The sequence below is a fragment of the Osmerus eperlanus genome, chromosome 24 (assembly GCF_963692335.1).
Source record: "Osmerus eperlanus chromosome 24, fOsmEpe2.1, whole genome shotgun sequence".
In the NCBI taxonomy this organism is placed as follows: Eukaryota; Metazoa; Chordata; class Actinopteri; order Osmeriformes; family Osmeridae; genus Osmerus; species Osmerus eperlanus.
This window is the reverse complement of record NC_085041.1, coordinates 8,997,664-9,020,613: the sequence shown is the minus strand read 5'-3', so window position 1 is coordinate 9,020,613 and position 22,950 is coordinate 8,997,664. Positions and strand designations below refer to the sequence as shown.

General features: G+C 40.4%; 1 long non-coding RNA gene across 1 annotated transcript; it reads left to right on the top strand.

Annotated features, from left to right (window-relative positions):
- Nucleotides 1-13,704: 13,704 nt before the first annotated feature.
- On the top strand, nucleotides 13,705-14,875 carry LOC134011158 (uncharacterized). Its single transcript, XR_009928380.1, has 3 exons — nucleotides 13,705-13,819; nucleotides 14,634-14,684; nucleotides 14,795-14,875. It is a non-coding gene; the product is annotated as an uncharacterized LOC134011158 (long non-coding RNA).
- Nucleotides 14,876-22,950: the final 8,075 nt, after the last annotated feature.

Genomic DNA, 22,950 nt, shown 5'->3' with positions numbered 1-22,950 from the left:
CAGATTAAAGTCTGGCACTCATCTCGTGGGAAACACAACATCGCAGGATTCATAGTGGCTGCTTGTTATGCTCAGTATATCTTGAATCACTCTAAAACAGAAAGATTTAGAGTGATTTCCCTGACCAAAAACATAATGGGAAAAGACAAGACTTTGATAGGTTTCATCCTGATTTACCATTTTATCGGGCAGCATAAAATAACTGGGATCATGTCAAGTTACTTAAAATAATGACTTTCTTCTCTAGTCAGTCTTCCAGTCACAGGGACAATTCTTCATTCTTGCAATCTTTTCATGGTGCCCCTGGTTGAGAAAACAATCTCTTGCTTGGGGAATACCATGAAAGTCAACTATTTCCCGACTGACAATCCCTATTAATGTGTTTTAAATGGTTGCACACACTGTCAGAGTCTTCAAACAATATTTCAGAGAAAGGGATCATTAATGATGAGGAAAGTTAATCAGTAAGTGACCCATGAATGTTCAGATATAAGAAGGAGTGTCTACTGCTGTAAACTGCAAGCAGTGTACTCAGGCGTTTTGTGAAACTACTTTATATTCCATTTAGAGAATATGATTCCACTCATGCATTAAGAAATATCTTGTTACATTTGTTATTGAAGTGTCTCAACAGAGAATCACAACTGCCTAAATTGTAAATTAAAAATAATTTTCTCTAATGGATCCCATTATACTGTCAAATATGTGTCAAGATGATTTTTTATTTCTTCTTAGTTTTAGGAATGTTTCATACATTTTGAAGAGTGTCACGGCATACCTTAAACTGTTACAGATCATTTCACTCAATTAAGTACAGTTTTAATTATTTGTTCCACATGATATATTCATTCTTTCAAAGTCTTCTGAGCAATGGCTTGTGCTTATGTGTGTGACCATATTCCGTAATTGTACGAAGTTGACTGGCATAGTGAAGTTCTACAGGGCATCTGCAGAAACGGCTGACCAGGTCCCTGACGGTCTAAATAGTCAGTGGAACACCATTTGTGCCCCAGGGCCCCTTTCTCCACAGGTTTTATATGCCAGTGGGTTTAAATGTTTCATGAAAAGTTATATGTAACTAAACAGAGCACTTAATAGTATGTTTGGAGAAAATTGCTGTTTTAAAAATATAACTCCTAACCTATATGAGTTGCTGCTATACTTATCAATAATATAAAAAATATACATGACAATGTAATAATTTGAAAAACAATCAGGGTAACAATGTTTCCTGTTGTAATTTGTAAATAGTCATCTTTTTAAGCAGATTCATGGGTCCAATACCATAAACTTAAAACTTTAATTGTTTTGTTCATCTCCGTTTGCCTTCCAGCCTATCATTGATATCACTGGACACAATAATGTAAAAGAAAAACAGAAAGCAAGTTATGGTTGTGTATTTATCCCATAAGATGATGATATGTGGCAAAATATTCAAATTAAAATGAATTTCTGGGATGATGCAATACATAGTTTTGGGAGAGTTGATGTTCAAGTTCTGAGGGACTACATTTTTGAAAGCGAGAGACTCATGGAATTTGTGGATTCTCATCCTGTAATTACAGTTTTTTTCTTTACCAAAGTACACTGTGGTTAAATGGAGTCTACAGTCTTACTGCAGCCACTGGAGCATATTTTCCCATGAGCCTGGAAGGGATCAAGAAAGATTGTTTTTACTTTGTTCCATATTTTCTGTATTTTGATAGATCCTAATTAGTCTATGGCAGTAAAAGTGGCCATCAGATAGGATACCTCGATCACAATTGGTTGGGATGTGGGTCAACATACATAGACAAAAGACAAAACTACACACGGAAAAAAATTACATACAAACACAATAAAGGAACAAAGTAAAAAAGAACATGAAAAAAATTAAATGTACTTATATATATGGAAAACAAAGTAATTGATGTGCTGTACATTTGACATTTGCAACCTGCCATGTGTTACCCTTGCTAAAAAGGTGTAATGGAATCATTCTCATTTTAATATACAACAATACAACATTATTTGTTCAGTAAATAATATGCATATGGTTTTGTATGTGGCAAGAAAAGTTTTCTTTTTCAATATTACTTAGTTCAGAGGGTCGTAAATCTAAAAAAATTATAATGTGAATTATAAATGACTGTACATACCCCATCAACACTGATAAATTGAAAAGCATGGTTGCTGTAGAGCTTGTTAAAGCTGAGAATGCATAATACCTATTAGAGAAGTTAGATGACCTAAGCCTTCCAATAAGAAATGTTACCAGTCTAATGTCTGCATAATCAAATTAGGGGTGATCCAGCAAAAAAACTTAACACAATCACTTAACTTGGCACGTCAATGCCAACAAAAGCTCACAGTTCTTCTTAAGAAGTTTGCCATCAAAGTGAGGAAGCCATCTGGCTGGTGGCCTTCCTTTCAGAGTGGGTGTTTTCCCTACCAGGCCTGGGAATATGCCAGTGATACCCAAGGGATACCAAGGTACGATACTGTATATGCAGCGCAGAAAACCCGTCAGGATTTATGAGAAAAACCTGAGCCTTGTCAATGGTTAAGAAAATAAAAGGCTGGCATATCTATAAACTGTTTCGCTGAATCTTTTCAGTGTGCCAGAATAAGAATAGTAAAGGTTTTTGTCATCCAAACAGTGTGACTTAATTTACACTCCTTTCTAAAAATATTTAAATGTTTCTTAGAAAATTGAATTGCACAATTCTTTATTGCAATTATCCTACAATTTCGAATTATCAACATTTAAAAGTGACAACAGGATTATGGGACAGTATATATATTGCATACACATTTTCATTATAGTTGGGAGTATGCTGCTGCAGAAGTTTACATTTTGTATTCTTATATGACAGTCACATTGAGCTCACGATTGAACATTTTGGTTAGTTATTACAGAACGTGGGACAAATTTCCAGTAGTCCTCGTCAGGTGACTGATTTCAGACATTCAAGCATCCAGTGTCATTATAAATAATATTTCTTGATCCTTTTCTTGATCCGAAGTGGGGTACTCCTTATTTATTGCCAATTGACCTGCATGTTTCTGATGGGGAGTCAGGTGGCTGAGCAGTTAGGGAATCGGGCTAGTAATCAGAAGGTTGCTGGTTCGATTCTCAGCTGTGCCAAATGACGTTGTGTCCTTGGGCAAGGCACTTCACCCTACTTGCCTCGGGGGGAATGTCCCTGTACTTACTGTAAGTCGCTCTGGATAAGAGCGTCTGCTAAATGACTAAATGACTAAATGTAAAAAATGTAAATGACGAGATTAATTGATTATATTTCTCCTTCTTCATATGCCTAGACAAATAAGATGACTGTCCCAGACCCAACCTTATCTTATCTCCTTAGCACAAGAACCTTTCACTAAGGATCAGTTCAGTCATTTTGAACACACTGTTCATGAAACATAAACTTTATATTGTACTTTGTCAAGCGCATTTGGTACCAACATTTGGTCCGTGAAAAGAATCATTGCAGCAGAGCATAAGATCATTTATATTGTCCAACATAAATAACTTATTACGTAACCTCAGCCAGTCCAGAGTTAGACCCACGTGAGATGTATGACTTTCTTGGGGACATAAATTCAACAAAGATGACTGATGACCATGGCTCCTATTGAAGCAGGTCCAATTGTCTGTCTAGTTTAAACAGTCCTGCGGCATTTTATTTGTAAAACCAAGAAAGCACACTTTAGTAAACAAGCTCAATGGACCCATTGAGAAAGATGGAGGGGGGCATGGTGGGGGCTTGGACACCCTTGTGGCTCCCCCTTAATGTAGAGTCTGATATAGAATAATTATGAACATGGTCTTTTGCCTGTTAATGCCTGAAATGAAGAAAACTATATGACAACAATAATGTTTAATGTTACTGGCCCCTCTAACAGTACAATTTGCCCCAGCTTGCCCCCCCCCCCCAACTTCCCCTGGTACCTCTCCTTTATATTGCGTATATTTGCAAGTAATTTGAGATATATTATTTGATTGGTGTACTGTACTGTACTAAGATTGGCTTCATGTCAATATCTGCCATCACTATGGTGTGGTCATAAATGTACCCTTATTCCAAATAGCTGTTATAAGATCATTTGTTTGGACTTCTCATCACCATACAGGACAGAACTGTGTTTAGCAGACAATCCAAGCAATCCGAGCTATTGTATATCATTTTTTATCTTCTACACTTTGAGACAATCAAAACAGATCTTAAAACCGGTTTACACAAACTGGAACAGATATTCCTTTCCCAAGTGAAATTGATAACACTGAACCAGGTTTCCAGATGTTTGATAGAAGGGAAAATGTTTCGCTTTGACATTATGGACAGTGAAAGATCTGATAACTGACACCTCAGTGAGTCCAATGGTTTAGACTACAATAAATTGAATCATAAATAGATGGGCCCATTTAAAATGCCCTTGTCATCCTCATTGAGGTCCCAATAAATGATTGTAGAGCTGAAAAAGTATTAATGAAAAGCAAAAAAAAAACATACAGTTGATGATGACAGCAAACACCACATCCACTGTCTGTTCATCAGGGTTATGAGTGGGCTTAAACAGACAAAAATAGCTTTGCATAATTTCAGGGGATTCCATTTAGTTAAATACAGGGGTTTACTTAGTTTTAGGTTGGGATTAAGACAGCATATTGACCTGATACCAGTTACTCCACAATTTTTCTTGTTGTTCAAGCCAATTTTGTCTGATTGGATTGCCCTGTTTTTCAAATATGTAATTCACATATTTATGATAAATGTAATTCACAACTTCACTGGGAGGGGTGTATGGGGCCACCTTAGTGGACAGCCATGTTTCTATGTTAACTCTTGATTTACAGTCCCCCACCCCCACCCCATCCTACTCACATTGCCTGTTTTGGGAAAGCATTTAAAACAGATATTGGCCTATGGCTACTCAGTCAGGAAGTTTTGCAAGCCTTGTTTTCAAGTAGTCCTAATAGTGGAGTCAGTTTACTGCACATAAATATGGCATCTATTACAGTCTCTTTATTGCTTACATCTGTATGACCCATCCAGGCACCTAACGTAAACAGATGCATTGTACCTTTCCTAGTAAAACAAAATGGAGTGCAAGTAAACAGGGTAGTGATATGACAACTATATAGGTCTACTGTTACCATCATGTAGTGTACCTTTGCCTTGTTTTTTCTTATAATTTTATAATATCGAGGATGACGTTTAACCAATGTTTAACTAAACAGCAAAGGCACCTGTGTTTAAAGCACATTTTCCTGCAGACCTGCAGTCACCCACTATATGTAACAAAGCTTAGCAAAAGTTAGACATGCCTCAGACATCACATTCAGTCAAGACGGCTTTCCCCCTCCGTACACTTCATGAAATATTCAAAACACTTTCCCAGGCAATTGTAGCCTCAGGGTCTCAAGGTTTATCTTTGTAACAATTTGATAATACTGGTCACACTGTATTGCGTGTCCTTGAGCAAGAAAAAGGGCATGCTTTCTATTCCCACAGTCGACATACAGCAGAAATTGCTAGTTTTGGACAGCTGCTGGAATCGTTTCTGAGTGACAAGGTTGACAATTCTCAGAACATTAAGTCCGTCTTTAGAGCCAAGGAAAAAAAATCTACACTGAATATACTCATACGGTACTCAACACTGAACATTCATATTGCATATTAGAAAAGAGTAATTTTATACACTTGCCTGACACAAAGTTTAGTATTCAGAGGAACCTAAACAACAACTATGCCAAGAAGTATTGGATTTAATCATGCAGTTCATGTTCACTTCAGCTTAGTTTACGAGTATGCTTCCTCGTAAACTGTATATACAAGTAGACCCTCCACTGGTGAACACCTTGGATCAAGGTAAATAATGGCTTGTTGAATCTACTGTGGGTTTTAACCTGGACATGGATAGAGCTCAATCCATGTCACCAATCATACATTTGAATAAAGTTAACCAATATACAGTATTTGCAAGTGAAAAACGTGCATTTGGTTGTCGAATGTAGATAAATTAGGGCCTTTGTGTAAACACATTTTATGAGAAGCATGTACAGTAACAATTTATAAAAGGGTTTTATGTTTTTGATAGGTAGTCTTACTCAGAGCATGTATGTCATGTATTTTATAAACATGTGTACATACTGTTTGTGTATACTTGTGTCTGTGCTTGTGTGCCCTTCATGTGCATGTGCTTTTGTATGCAAATGTCTGTAAAAGAGCTTCACCTACTCACATACATTTATAGACAGATGGCATAGCTGTATACAGTCTACCATTTTTATTTATCTATCTATTTGACCAGAGAGGGTACTGCAGAAGATCGATGTAGCTGAGTGCAATTGTGAGGGTTGATCGCCTCATGTTTTCTTGGAGCCATCTTCTCAATCAATGAGTTTGATGTTGGTTCAGTTGCTAGGAGGGATTGATTGGGAAGAAGTGTAATTGGTCTCCTTTGACACTGCAGCAGGTTACTCTCAGAACTTGGTCAGGGAACAGTGGTACACGTGTATCAAGTGCCCTCCTATACAAGATATAGAGCACAATCTTTCACTTATAGACACTTATTTACAGACGCTACCTTTCTCGATATTGTATTAGATTGACATTCTAAAATAATGATAAGACATCTCAAGGGGTGATACTGAGATAAGCATGATTTCATTAAATAAATCAATATTGTTGTAATATGTCGAGTGATAACCACTCAACATTATAAACAGTATTTTACATTTTAGATATTGAATGAGGTATTGCTCTACTTGGTATTATTAAGGGAGGTCAAGGAGTTAAATTATAGGATTCTGAGAGGCCAACGTAATTATGAGCAAGGCTAATGATGGATTACGTAATATGAAGTTGGACCTTTTTGGAAACCTTTTCTTACTTCAAAAGGGTCCATGATCACTCTGCTGTCAATGCTCACTTCTTGTTCCAAAGCAAATCGGAATGAAAAAGCTAACGTGTATGTGTGGCATGGTTCACAAGCAATTAACATGCCACAGACATTAGCTGCACTCTGACTGTATAAATACAGAATACCAGAATAAACACAATATGAATCATCAATCATGAATTATCAAGAAGAGCTATCATTAACCAATATTGTGTAAAATGAATGAGTTTGGAAGAGATACTGTAAGCTACAGTGCATTGTATATAGTATAAAAACCAAAAATGGTGTTCTATGTGCTGCTTATGGTTTGTGAAAAGCCAGATTAAAAGAAATTCTACAAATTAAAATGTCTGCTATGAGACTGCACCTTCGAATGACTGATGATGCATAACATGTTGTTTTTGCTGAACTACACTATGCCCTGTAATTGTGATGATATTGTAAGACTGCAGTTGAGGAATTGAGATGTTGTTTCGCACTGTAGTATTATTTATTGTTGTTCACCATACATTAATTAGCTAGCTACTGAAATTGAGATGTTATTGTTCCATTGTACAACCCAAATTCCAGAAAAGTTGGGTCGTTAAAATAAAAAAAACTGAATACAATGATTTATAAATCTCATAAACCCATTATGTTATTCACAATATAACATGTAAAACATATGATATGATATGGAGTTCAGAGGGATAGAGGTAGGAATAACGGGAAACTTGTAGTTGGTCAATATGCAAAATCACAAACAATTGTGTCTATGAAGAAGTCTTCAACTGATGATATTCATGTCATTGATCTGTCTGAATAATGATTACACTTCAAATCTTACCATTTCTTTTTTTTGACTCCTCAACCACTCCTCACTCAGTAAAAGGAGGTGATTGCGGCCTTCCTCTGAACCCAGCCAGCTGGGATCGAAACGGCGAGAGCTGCACAGTATAAGCAAGATCTACTGGCAAGCTTCCATCCTGTGGCACAAGAAATCCCCTGTGACACATCCATGCTTCTTTATTAAAGCAAGTTGTTATTGTTTTCTTTTGGTGTTAATAAATGTTTAGACATTATTTTCCCACGTGGTTTTAGGGATGACTTCTATGACTTTGATGGGCATTCACTTACCAAGTAGGAAAACAGCATTTCATCCAAACGGTCCCTATTTGGCCCTAGCTGTGGGTGCAATGCCCTCGTCTTTCTCTCCATCAAGATGCCTACAAACCTGCAATAGGTCCTTTGTGCTAGCCAAGAGTCATTCATTATGCATGGCAATTTTGAATCATGGGCAGAGCCAGGATAATGACATACATGCATGGAATGAAGTAGTTTTTCGGGGCCCATTCAAATGAAAATGTCAAAATATTGAAAATAAATGCAAAACAAAAAGCTAAACCATAACTATGGACACAGCTACCGAAGACATCCATGTTCCCTGTAGTAGTTCCTCGTGTGACTATGTCCACAAGGCAGTCTTGTAACTTTAAGGGATGTCTGTAAAGTCTGTGTTGGACTGTAAAGACTTACAAACTGCCACTAGTTTTGAGTTTTTTAGTTGTGCAAATGTCCTGAGATGAGATAGAGATTCCACAAGACTAATTTGCGTTTGTCAGTGCTATAGTTGTATGTGTTTGTGTACAACATTGTTAACTTGCTTTGCAATTCCTTCTGTCCTGAGGCAAAGGATGTTTATTGTTCACATATCCCTTTTCCTTTCCTCTTTGTGCACATACTGTATCCAGCTAATTAAACAAAGCACACTATTTGATTAAACAACTTAATTGCAGCAGTCAGTGTTTGTGATCATTAGGATAACACTGAATTACTAAACACCATTACTGTGATGGATGTTTCTGGTTCAGCCCCAACTTAAAATGGCTATCAATGACTGAGGCACCAGAGGAAAACAACTTCAACTGTGACAAAAATATGTCCAGATAGAATCCGGTTAATCCTGGGATAAAGTGACACAATGAGCATGGTAATACTACTTTACCAAGATCAGTGTAATAAACAACATATGAGCTTTGTGATAAACTACCTATGCTTTCCATGACCCTGAACAGGACTAAGGATAAGCATTAAACGAAGAGAAGAGGATTAGTAAACCTTTAAGTCTGGACCTCATTAAAGGGTTTACACATGGCTTATGGTAGGATAGGGTAGACAAGTACTGTAAGAGCAAGAAGAGGTTTAATTTACACAAAAAGTACCCCACTTTCAGCCATAAGCTGAGATGAAGCCAGCACTTTGTTCCACACTTCTGATTTTTCTAAATTTTCACAGGGGGCTCCTTTGATCATCATAAGTTTCTGTGAGTAGAAGGGGACAGGGAGGATAAAAAACATCCTCTTCATACTGCATGATAGATATTAGGATGCATGATCAGATATCCACAAAAGTAAATCGATCTTGAAAATGACAACATTTCCATAATTGTGCATCTTCAGTTGAAATATAGATTAACTTGTTTGTAAATGTTATGGCTCAATATGGCAACATATCTAGGTTTTTAATTTAGAGGGAAACCCACTCATAAAGGAATAATGGACAAGCTAAGGACCATTATGGATATACCACTAATATGCAGGCTTTATCTAATACCTGTTGAATGACCAACTTACACACCAATAGTGGTGCAATATGCTAATGAATATACAGCAAGCATGCATTGGACACGGCTTGTAATTACTGAATATGGGGATAAAACCAAATATCTTTCTTGCGGTTCTACTAATGTGAGGTGGTCACTTTTGAGCAGAGCGCTTGCTACAGTTTAAAGAAGTATGGCTGAAGCAGTAAAACATACAGTCCATAACAGAATAATATTTTTGAAATAAGACCTTGAGCAGTGAGCAAGTTGTGAGAAGGTTGAGACAAATCTCAACCCCACTCCACTATTTTTCCACACATTTGGGTTCAAGCCCAGCCAACTGATGTTTTATTCTAAGTCAAAAATTCAGACAGGGATAGGAGAAAGCGGAACAATGAAATCTTCATTCAAGATGGCTTTGTTATATAAAAGAAGTCCACAGTAGAAAGGATGGCAAGCAGCTGCTCTGAGGTTGTATAATTGCTTGTTCGGATCTCTTCCAGGCCCTATTCATTGACTTCTTCAACAGTAATGGCTCACATGTTTACCACTGAGTTGGATGGAAAGCTATGTGTGAGTAACCTTGCATGTCTACCATTGTGACTGCACTTATATACACATCACTCACAATTCAAGACCATGTCTGAACCGTCTATGCTATTGTCGGAAGCCACGGTCCCCTTGTTATTTTTTACATTTACATTTTTACACAGAAACTGTCACTATTTCAGTGGCAATGATCCGTCAGCAGACTTTACTCAAGAATCAATGACTTTTACTATATTTAACTTTTCAATTGATTCCGTACAGACTTCACAGGAAAATTGTGTGTTTAGCGTGTGTCTGCTAGGGTAAAACTGTTTCTCTCCATCATTATACAGACAGGAAATAATGCTTTCAGGTTTCTGTTGTGAGGAACAGACCAGGGAGGTTACTGTCTACTCACCTCAGGGGTCCTAGGCATAAATAATACCATATTGCTGTGCATTATCCTGCTGGGAAGAGATAAAGCTCTGTGAATCTTTTGGTTCATATTATCTTTCCTTTCACCATAATAACTGTCTGAGAACCACATCACCAAGCTTCGGACCCAGGGCCGAAAAATATAACTTTTTAAGATTGAATATGGCGAGATACTATTTCAATCAGGAGAGACCTGGGATGAGTGAAGGATGTTTATTACAGAATGATAAATGTACTACAGTGTTTGGAGCTTAGACCCCATGGAGAATTATAGATCAAAGTGCGCCTGCCCAACATCCGAAGAAGAATCCCCAAAAGTAAGAGGGTAAGAAGTTAGAGACCATAAAACATACTCAGCAACAGGATGGAACCATGAAACGCTGAGGAATAAGCAACACAAACACCACACAGAGAACCACCGACATAGGTGCTCAGCACCGATCGGTGCGACCACGATAAGGACACGATTGTGGACTTCAGCTCTGCCTTCAATACCATCATCCCCGCCCTGCTTCAGGACAAGCTCTCCCAGCTGAACGTGCCTGATTCCACCTGCAGGTGGATCACAGATTTCCTGTCTGACAGGAACCAGTGCGTTAAGCTGGGAACACAAGTCTCTGACTCCCGGTCCATCAGCACCGGATCACCCCAGGGCTGCGTCCTTTCTCCTCTGCTCTTTTCCCTGTACACCAACAGCTGCACCTCTAGTCATCCGTCCGTCAAACTCCTGAAGTTTGCGGACGACACTACCCTCATTGGGCTCATCTCTGGTGGAGTCTGATTATAGGTGGGAAGAGGGCAACCTGGTGCAGCCAGAACAACCTAGAGCTCAATGCTCTCAAGACAGTGGAGATGGTTGTGGACTTCAGGAAGAATACAGCCCCACTTACTCCCATCACCCTGTGTGACTCCCCAGTCAACACTGTGGAGTCCTTCCGCTTCCTGGCCACTATCCTCTCCCAGGACCTCAGGTGGGAACTGAACATCAGCTCCCTCACCAAGAAAGCACAACAGAGGATGTACTTTCTACGGCAGCTGAAGAAATTCAACCTTCCAAAGACAATGATGGTGCACTTCTACACAGCCATCATTGAGTCCATCCTCACCTCCTCCATCACCATCTGGTACGCTGCTGCCACTGCCAAGGACAAGAGCAGGCTGTAGCGTATCATCCGCACTGCTGAGAAGTGATTGGCTGCAATCTGCCTACCCTCGAGGACCTGCACACCTCGAGGACCCTGAGGCGAGCGAGGAAGATTGTGGCCGACTCCTCCCACCCTGGTCACTCCCTGTTTCAGTCACTCCCCTCCGGCAGAAGGCTGCGGTCCATCAGGACCAATACCAGACGCCACAAAAACAGTGTCTTCCCTTCTGCTGTTGGCCTCTTCAACAAAGCCAAGGGTTCAAACTGACTTAATGTCCTTAAAGGGGCGATTGATTGCAAAACCGATTTTACCTTGTCATAGTTGAATAACGACAGTTCTGTGGGTAAAATGAACATACAGTGAATATCAAAGTCCATTGACACCTCTTTCCTATGCAAATCTCAAAATGAAAAAATTTGGCTGTAAAACGCTAGCATTTCAACAAAGCCACCGGAGTGACGTAGGACGGGGGACCGCCCTTTTTGGCTCTGGTCTGTATCTTTGTCACGCCCCAAAATTTACATCCAGACCAGAGCCATAGAAAAAGAGAGTTGCGACACGCTTTGATCTCGCCGACACGTGATCACGTGGTTCATGTAGCTCGCTGTAGTTCCAAAAAAACCCACTGCTGTCAACCGGTTTGAATGGTTTTCAATGAAGCTGGCCAACGGAAGTCGCTTTCTCAGGCAAATGATGAATGAAACAGGCTCGGTTAAAGAAATCCGATATTCTGGCTATCTTCAGCAGACTCGTATCTACAAAAGGCAGTCCTCCCTGACGTGTTTGGTGTAGAATGGAGTGAAATACAACATTGTGAACACTCACTGCCAGTGAAACACAGGAAAAAGGCTAGAGCTTTTTTGTCACGTGGTTCCGGTAGCTCCCTCCCAGCTAACACATGACGTTGCGGCAACGTTGCCAGTAAGTGCTCAGTTGGTAACCCGCGACGTTACCTTCTGGCAACGTCGTGGCAACGTCGTAGCAACGTTATAAAGGGAATGTTGCCAGTTGGTCCCATGGACAACGTTGCCACAACGTCGTACCTTGGTCGGCTGGTTACGTTATTTTTAGACCCGTGGACAACGTTGCCGCGACGTCGTACCTTGGTCGGCTGGTTACGTTATTTTTTGGTCCCCTGGACAACGTTGCCGCGACGTTGTACCTTGGTCGGCTGGTTACGTTATTTTTAGACCCGTGGGCAACGTTGCCGCGACGTCGTACCTTGGTCGGCTGGTTATGTTATTTTTTGGTCCCCTGGCCAACGTTGCCGCGACGTTGTACCTTGGTCGGCTGGTTACGTTATTTTTAGACCCGTGGGCAACGTTGCCGCGACGTTGTACCATGGTCGGCTGGTTACGTTATTTTTTGGTCCCATGGACAACGTTGCCGCGACGTTGTACATTGGTCGGCTAATTACCTTATTTTTAGACCCGTGGACAACGTTGCCGCGACGTCGTACCTTGGTCGGCTGGTTACGTTATTTTTGGTCCCGTGGACAACGTTGCCGTGACGTTGTACCTTGGTCGGCTGGATACATTAATTTTGGTACCATGGGTTAAGTTGCGGCTAGGTCGCTCTTTGGTCGCAGGACAACGGATCTCGAGTGCATATAGTGGTTTATCCAGAGATGGAGAGATCACACTGGACTGCTCTCAGTTCTGACACTTTTGCAATGTACCCATAGTCTACATGAATTTCAATCACACACAATATTAAATGTTGCACCCAGCACGTATAAATGTAGACAATGCATGTAATTCATGTGCAGCTCAGCCCCAGCATGTCATTGGTCATCAATTTTCTCATATGCAGAAACATAGCTTTAATAAATAAGACTGAATCTGGAATATAATTTAGTCTTTCATTCTTTACTATAAACATGTACAAAAGCAATCAATGTGTGATGTGTAACACGATTAAGCAAACATTCTTTGTATAGCACACCAAAGCTGTATGACACACAATGCAAATTTGTGCTCCAATAAATGTTGTGATACAAAATTGTTAAATGTGACCAAAAGGTAAGCGACTCTTAAGAGGTTCATTTCCAAAGACAAGTCATCACAGAATATTACAATTCTTCCTTAGCAAACCTGCCCCTCAGTCTGCCCCTGAGCAACAACTTTGCGCATGCCCATTTCAACGCATCGCTCAAATTGGGGTTTCAGAAGAGATTTTGCAGGGGTTCAACACCGTCTTGTACGCATTGGATTTCAACTGGAAATTAGCTACTTCAAAGGTGAGTTTCTTTACAGAAATATATAAACATATTTTAAGAAATTTGATGGGGCATGCTTATACGTATATGTTTGAAATGTAGGCCATTTAGCCTGTTTATGTGCTATCAGATTCACATTGTTTACGTTAGGATTTCGATAGCTACAGTACAGTAGAGGTTAAACCCTCCAGAAAGTTATGTTGAAATACTGAAAATGCATAGGCCTACATGTTATCAAAGTTTAGCGTCTCACAAATCACCCACAAAAGAATCAGTGAAAATAAACGTTCAGAACTGTTAAAAAACCTTGTCCCAAAATAGTTTATTTAGCCCGGAATTTTCAAAGACTGGAGCTAGCGTGGCTGATCACGTTTTAATCACAGCAATGGCGTCTATAAAAGTATCATGTCACTAATTTTTCCAATTTGTACATGACATATTTTTTTGGATAAGTTTATTCGTTTTAACCTTTTAGATGCGTGAGTTTTAAATATTTCCGACGCTTCCACTAGTTATTTTTCCAAAACGGCAGCTAGGTTGCTTTAATTAGCTTCCGTTACCTAGCAACCTAGCATAATACTCGTAGCAATGCTACTACCTGCTAGTGTTACTTGTTAGCCTACTAATTGTAAATTTTGAAGCCATACTATAGCGTTTGTCATATAGTTTTTGTCTATCGGAAAACAGTCGGTTGGAATGTTCAGAATCACACATGTGCGACGCTACGATGTGGGGCCCTGCTTTCGAACGATCACATATGTGCAATGCTACTCCTTTTATATCAATATGCTATAACTATGTACATAAACTACATTCCATTTTCATTTCTGTACAGATTATCCTACCACCGTCACACGGCCTAGCACTGTGTCCCTGGGAAATGATGGTAAAGTAATGAATGACCGTTTAAAACAGTGACAATAATTGTATGAGCCATGGCAACCTAAAGGCTATGTTTTGAAGCAAAAGCATGACTTAAAACTTTTGCATCACCAGATTCCATACCCCTAGATGTCAACTCTGGTCTGGTGGAGGTGAACCAATTGGGGGCCCAGGAAAACAGCTGGCAGCCAGGCAAGTGCAAATATAAGACACTCCAAAAAATATATGCTTTGTATACAACCATTCAAGGTAACATTTGTTATTTACATAAATGTTACAGCTAATCTAGAAGAACCACAGTGTATGCCAATCATGCTAACTCTTGTAAACTTGTTTTACTTGTCTTTAATGACAGACACATTACAGGTTATGCTCCGGAAGATGGAGACATTGGAGGAGAACCAGCGAGAGGCTCTCCTATTCAGGCGACTACAGGGCAGACACACTGAAGAGGTGCCAGTGATGGACCTACAGGTGGCCCAAACACAGGCTGAACTCCAAGACGCCTTAAGCGAGGAGCGCCTTAAGGTGCTGGAGTTGCGAAAGAGAGTGGTAAGTGTTTGGAGATGCCATGAACTATGGCTTACACGCAGCGTTCAACGTTCACATTGGTGCTGACAATAAGTTCCTGACTTCTAATTCCAGACGCTGTGATGAAGTGGAAGACGGGACTAGGAGAGAAAGCTGTGGAGCTCCTCATAGAGGAGACACTCAAACACAACCCGGCAGCCCGTTCAAAACAAGCCAGGTGAATGAATCATGATTGCAGCTTCCATATCCAACCTTTCACATGGCTATGTGACACAAATCTAGAATCACATGTTTTTTTGATGATGCCCCAATATAAGCAGTAGAATTGAGAAATATAGGTTACTTAGTTAACGTTGCAGTTACGGACTGGCAACGTCACAAAATTACGTTGCTAGGAGGTCGCGGTTACGGACTGGCAACGTCGGAAAATGACGTTGCTAGGAGGTCGCGGTTACAGACTGGCAACGTCGGAAAATGACGTTGCTAGGAGGTCGCGGTTACGGACTGGCAACGTCGGAAAATGACGTTGCTAGGAGGTCGCGGTTACGGACTGGCAACGTCGGAAAAATAACGTTGCCACGACGTCGCGGTTACGGACTGGCAACGTCACAAGATTACGTTGCGGTTACGTTCTGGCGTCCCACAGATGCACGGTCCCGCAACGTCGCCAAAGACGTTGCGGCAACGTATGTTTGGTCATCGAGTGACGTTGCGGCAACGTAAGGGCAACGTAACTGTGTTATCTGGGCTGTAGTTAAACAAAACCCCCACTGCTGTCAACCTGTTTGAATGGTTTTCGGCGGGACAGACAGCAGCACCATCTCGATTCACGGACATTTTCGGTATATTAACACATAATGTCAATTGGTTACTGGTGTGTTGTATCATGTATGTCTGATACTTTATTAACATGTATGTATTACATGAACTTATACATAACGCAATATTGTGAAGCAGAGCTAGAAATGGCTATGCTAGCTACCATACTGTACAAACGGTACTGTACCATACTGTACATACCAAACAGTAGCCTAATGAGGACTATATTGTTCCACTTAACGTTTAACCTTAGACGGTTGAAGTAAATGGGTCTTGTTAAACGTTTTTTTTTATTCATCAGCCCACTTACAATTTAGCCTACCACATTAACAACACTTATATTTGTAGTACTTGATGCAAGTTGAACCATTATCACCAGCAACTGCTCAACTTAAGACAAGAAAGGAGTTTGGTAAATAGAACAGAATAAACAAGGCAACCAACTGCATTCAATAAAACATTTTATTGTACAATATGTCCTGTGTTCTTCCACTCCTTTTGTTTGTAGTGATCCGGTGATCTTCTGGCTATGATACATGTACAGCTAGCTAGAGTAAAGGTGTTGCTTACGTAGACCTACAGTCTAGCTCCAACTGCATTTAGAATCTAACAAGCTTACGATAAACTTAAACTAAAGCTGGCTATATAAAATAATACTAATAACAATTGATATGTGGTGGTCGAAATATGAAAAAATGCAGGATTTTCGTGAATTTACCAGCTAACTTGCTTCGGACCACTTAATTTGCAATTCATTGTTGCTAGCTCTACTAACTAGGCTAATAAGAGCTATATATAGAAGACTTACTTTGTATGCCAACGAACACCAATAATTAGAACTAGAGAGGGTACAATTTCTGGGGAAATTGTAGGGTGTGCTTGCTTTCGTCGGTTGCACAGGGGTCCGTTTGGGCACGTCCCACTGGGAAGAGGCCCCGGGGAAGACCCAGGACACGCTGGAGGGACTATGTCTCTCGGCTGGCCTGGGAACGCCTCGGGGTCCCCCAGGAAGAGCTGGTGGAAGTGGCCGGGGAGAGGAAAGTCTGGGCCTCCCTGCTTAGGTTGCTGCCCCCGCGACCTGACCCCCGGACAAGCGGAAGATGATGGATGGATGGAAATAGGTTTTTCACAGTTAGTTCTAAATTCTTCTGAAATGGTAGGGACATGTGTTTTAATGCTATTCAAATATTCCACACAAGATAATGGTTCAAATTTGGATATGTATACATTTTGGTAAAAATATCCTATATGTTCTGCAATTTCTTTGGGATTAGTGCTAACATTGTTTTTAATTTTCAGTGTGGAAATATTGTTTCTTATATACTATATATACCGTCCGTTTTTCCAATGCAAAAAAATAGCTCGTGTTTTTTTTCACCATTTTCTAACCATCTGGATCTGGATCGTATAAAGGCTCCTTCTGCAGCATCTGTGTACAGTTTGTCGATGTAATTCTGCAGTTCCATTAACTTTAGTTTCTCTATTTCTGAAAGATCTCTTCTATTCAATAAAACATTCAAGTTCTCCATAATTTATTTTTCTTTTGCATTACTAACCTTTTTAATTTCTTTGCTGCGTTTAATATCAATTTCTCTCATTTTGAATTTAAAATCTTCCTATTTCTGAATATTACTCATTTCATTTTCATTGAAAATATCTTGAGCCATTAAATTAACAGAAGATTGAAAGGTTTTGTCTTTAAGTAATCCATTATTTAGCTTCCAATACCCACGCATTTTATTATTACTATCTTTTGAGCCAACTAAGTGTATAGAGATCATTTTGTGATCCGTCAAAGGAGCATAACAATGTGAAACGTCAGATATGTATTGCAGGCAAGAGGTGGAGGTTAACCATAAATCTATTCTAGATTGTTGTGTACATCTTGAATTACACCAGGTAAATTCTTTGCAACTTGTCTTAAAGAAACGCCATGCATCTGTTACTGATAATTTCTTACATAGATAAAGTGTGGCTTTAAACTGTGAATATTGAGAAACTCTTTCTGGAATTCTGTCTACCGAATCATCTGGAGCATCATTGAAATCCCAGCCTAAAATCAAGTATGCATTTTCATTAGTGGTGGGCATAGATAAAAAAAATTTAATCTAGATTAATCTCACTGTAATATTGCCGTTAATCTAGATTAATCTAGATTAAAATGGCTCATTTGAATTCCGCCGAAGGCATTCAGAATATGTGTGCTACCCAAATAATGACTAAAAGTAAGTCTTTGAGAACGGGTTTCTCAAGCCAGGTGGCGCATTAGACCAGGAGCTCATCTCCTGTTTCCAAAATGCATCACAAACTGCTTGAGAAAGCTGTTCTACTATGATAATTGGTGATGAAAATAAATTATGTTCAATAAAATGTACTTGCGTTTCTTATATACTAGTGTAATAATTGGACCAATACGCTGTTCCTATTGGTCCAGAAGACGTTCTCAAAAGTTAATAAATCTATATATATATAATATATACCTCCCGAAAGTTCGCTGAGGTAAATAAACGTTTTTACGGAGCGGTTGCCTTGGAGATGTAGCCATTGACCTTAACGTTTAAGGTCAATGGCCTTAAACCTTAACCCTCGTGCTGCCTTCGGGTCACATGACCCAAAGGTTCATAACGAACCATCATTGTGTTTACCCAATTTTACCCAATACAAAACCAAATAAAAATACTTTTCTTTTAACCTTCGCAATGTGGGGGGTCTGAGACAGCCCGACGGTTAAAAGAAAATGCTTCACTTTGTTTTTGTATGCGGTAAAGTTGTCGCAATACGACGGTGGGTCACAATGACTGATGGGTCAGAACGACCCGAGGAGAACACAAGGGTTAAATGACTAAATGTTAACGACGTGGCATCTGCTCGGCAACAAAGTAGCCTAAATTGCCTTAAAAAAAAACTAAAACAACCAAATATGTTTTTTGCACAGGTCCGCAAACGCCCCGCAATCGCTTCCCGTTTTAAAGAAGTATCTGAAGCAGACAGAAGACGAATTGATGTTGTTGATATGTTGCCTTGGAGATGTAGTGACGTCACCTGTGCAAGTGCAGCTGATTGCTCTGACAAGGCTAGGATTGAGGCCTGCCTCACAGACATCTCCGCCTGGATGACCGAGCACCACCTCCAGCTGAACGTCGCCAAAACAGAACTTCTCATCATCCCGGCTAAACCCTCCATCTCCCACGATCTCTCAATCACCCTGGGATCTGCGACGGTGACCCCTTCATCCTCTGCCAGGAACCTTGGGGTTACCATGGACGACGAGCTCTCCCTCACGGCCCACATTGCTGCGGTCTCCCGGTCGTGTAGATTCACCCTCTACAACATCCGGAAGATCAGGAGATACCTGTCTGAGCACTCCACCCAGCTGCTAGTCCAAGCACTTGTCCTCTCCAAGTTGGACTATTGCAACTCGCTGCTCGCTGGTCTCCCAGCATGTGCAACCCGCCCTCTTCAGAGGATTCAGAACGCAGCGGCCCGCCTGGTCTACAATCTACCCAGACGCTCCCATGTTACCCCGCTCCTCATCTCTCTCCACTGGCTACCTATCATGGCCCGTATCAGATTCAAGACCCTGGTATTGACCTTCCGAGCAGTGAACGGGACTGCACCCGTCTACATCAAGTCTCTCCTGCAGCCTTACACCCCCACCCGTCACCTACGGTCTTCTTCAGACAACCGCCTGGTGGTCCCACCGCTCAAGACCGCCCGGTCCCAACACAAGCTCTTCTCCTGTCTGGCCCCCCAGTGGTGGAATCGTCTCCCCACCTCCATCAGAGACACTGACTGTCTCTCCACCTTCAAGAAAAGGCTCAAGATGCACTTGTTCCGGGAGTACAACGGTACTTAGGAATGGTTCGCTTGACCCGATGTTAGTTTCCTCAAAGATCACAATGACTCTTGCTCAGAGACTTGTTGCTCTTGTGGTTAGTGGTAACTGATTTAAAAATTTTGTACTCACTGTGATATATTGTTTTTTATTATTGTTGCTTGTTTTTTTCCACAGGTACACTTGCACTTATAGCAGTTCATGTTTTTTAATTGTAACTTGTTTAACTACATGCTCTTATGGTTCTTCCCTTTGGCACTTACTTTGGTTGTTCACAATGTGTGCTTCATGTTTTGGCTACTCGCAATGTTTTGTGGCTATCTTGTTGTTATGATCAGTGACCTATGCACTTTGTAAAGCTCTCTCTTGGAAGTCGCTTTGGATAAAAGCGTCTGCTAAATGAATAAATGTAAATGACAACATGGCGTCTGCTCCAGATTCGACCCGTTTGATTTGTGATCTTCCCACGTATTGTTGTAGTATATAAGAAACCAAATGTTTGGGCCCAAGCTAAATCTATATTCAATCAGATTTACTCCAAGTTAAAAGATTCACAAAAAATATATGAAAATTAGTGGTGGGCCGTTATCGGCGTTAACGCGCTGCGACTCTTATCAGCGATAAAAAAAATATTGCCGTTAATCTATTCTCAAAGTTGGGTTGGGAGCTGGGTCTATACTACGCAAGCTATGATGACTTTCACCTTGATATTTTAGCGCGGATGTATATCTAGCCGAATTGCACTGTAGGGGGCGAGAATGAGTCTTCGAACCTGTGTGTATGCCTTGTGTATGAAATTATCACATCAAACGTGACGTGCTAACATGGATGCAGCTATGAAGCCGCCAGAGCGATGAGAGGCATGAGAAAAGTATGCTTGATCCCCCCACTGACTTTTCCAAAATGTACTGTCTGTCTCACTGGAATGAGTTTCTTGTAAGAGGATTATGTTAGCATCAGTTTTCCTAATAAAAAGAAACATTGTTTTCCTTTTAGTATTGTCCCCAAGTCCCCTAACATTAAGAAAAACTATTTTTAACAAGCTGAACTTAAAATCAGTCATCTTTTATAAAAATTAAGAAGAGAACAAGAAAAAGAAAGAAAAAAGGAGCACAATGTCTTGAGAACTTTAACAAATATAAGCCTTGGATAAGTGGGGTTATTATTTCGGTTTCTCAAGGAATAAGTGTTAAAACCTTTAACCCTCGTGCTGCCTTCGGGTCACATGACCCAAAGGTTCATAATGAACCATCGTTGTGTTTACCCAATTTTACCCAATACAAAAACAAATACAAATAATTTTCTTTTAACATTTGCAATGTGGGGGGTCTGAGACAGCCCAACGGTTAAAAGAAAATGCTTCACTTTGTTTTTGTATGCGGTAAAGATGTCGCAATACGACGGTGGGTCACAATGACTGATGGGTCAGAATGACCCGAAGATAACACAAGGGTTAAAGATGTGTAGTACCAAAACAGAAATGTAACCATATTAACTACACATGGATTGTGCATTCATCAGAAATTCAACCTCTTATCAACACGTCTAACATTTGCCCAACCTATTGTAATTAGTCAGTTTTTAAAGAGAGGCAAATATAAGCTGTGATCAGAGTCAAGTGTTGTTACCAAAAACTTAGCTGGATTCTGCTGTGACTCTTTCCCCGTCAATGATAATGTCCGGGCGGGTCAACGAGAGGCCAAAGTTTATTTCGACATTGTCTCTCCCAGTATGTTAAATCTTCAGCGAGTCGCAGATTCTTCTCCTTCATCTCGGTGGCGCTCACTGAAGCCCTCCAGATCATCTGCTTGAAGGTGCGCATGGTGAACTGTATTATCACTGGACGTGGTCTCCTGTCTTCTCTAGGGCGTCCGATCCGGTGTACGGTATCGATGAGAAATCCCAACTTGTTTTTCTCCTCTGGAACTATTTTGCCGAAGATGTCAAAGATGTGCTTCCTTACATCTTCTGCAGTCTCACTGCTATACACTCATCTTTATCTGAATCCCCTCTTGCAAGTGCTATTTCCAAAAAAGTCTGTTCAGACAGTCAAGAGGAGACGGTATCCAACGCAGACATATTAAATGCCATCAAAGATGTATCTAGCAGATTCTCTTCACTCGAAAGAAATATTTAAAAAAAATCAGCAGACAAAATGTTGAAGGGATGGATCTCCAGATTTAGTTGACTGTTGACAAAGTGCAAGCTGTGAATCGGCGGATCTCCGAACAAGAGACGAAAATTGGGAACGTAGTTTCATTTCTCAAAATCCATCACAAGGGTTCTCCTCACCTCCTTATCTCGCTTTTGCTTTGGCATGGTTGACGGGTGGTAAGTAAGCTAGTTTGAAGCAGGTGGACTAGCGTTAGCTACACTTGGTTGAGGTTGTCAAAGTCTATATTTCTCCCGTTAATAAATCTTGGACTAACTCATTAGTCGCAACTTTCTACAGAATAGTCCATTATATTGTAGTTATATAGTTTTCATTGTAGCAGCTGGTACTCAAAACTTTTCAGAGCTTAACGGAAAACATGCGTGCTGGCCGCCATCTTGCCGCCCCCTCCCTTCTCCACCGTCTTGTTTCAGTGAATGCTGTTGGCCGTGTAGCACCTTTGCTCCGCAGTTTCACTCGTTGTAAACCAACCAATCAGTGCGCAGCTCATCTATATATTCATGAGCATACCATAAAAAGAGAAGACCTAGCGTTTTTTCCCGGGACAAATTCACTGGAAGTATCAGGGGGCATAGAACAGCACCCGGCCCATTTTCAGCCCAACCAATGTTACATACCCTATTCGGAGACCTTAAAGGCCATATGGCAGGTTTATTTTTCCAACGAATTTGCGCTATTTGCTTGTTGGTAATAAACATTTAAACTGTTATCCATTGTATTTGATGTTGTTCGGTGTCACAAAACGGAATATAATACGAAAAAGTAGCTACTTTTTGCAATGATTCTTCTTTCCTCCCCAATGCATTGCATGACGTCACGTTGGGGAGACGACCGACCAAAGCCCGTTTAGAGACCATTGAAATCGATTAGAAATAAACACTAGGCTAGTACCAGAGAATGTCTAATATGGTC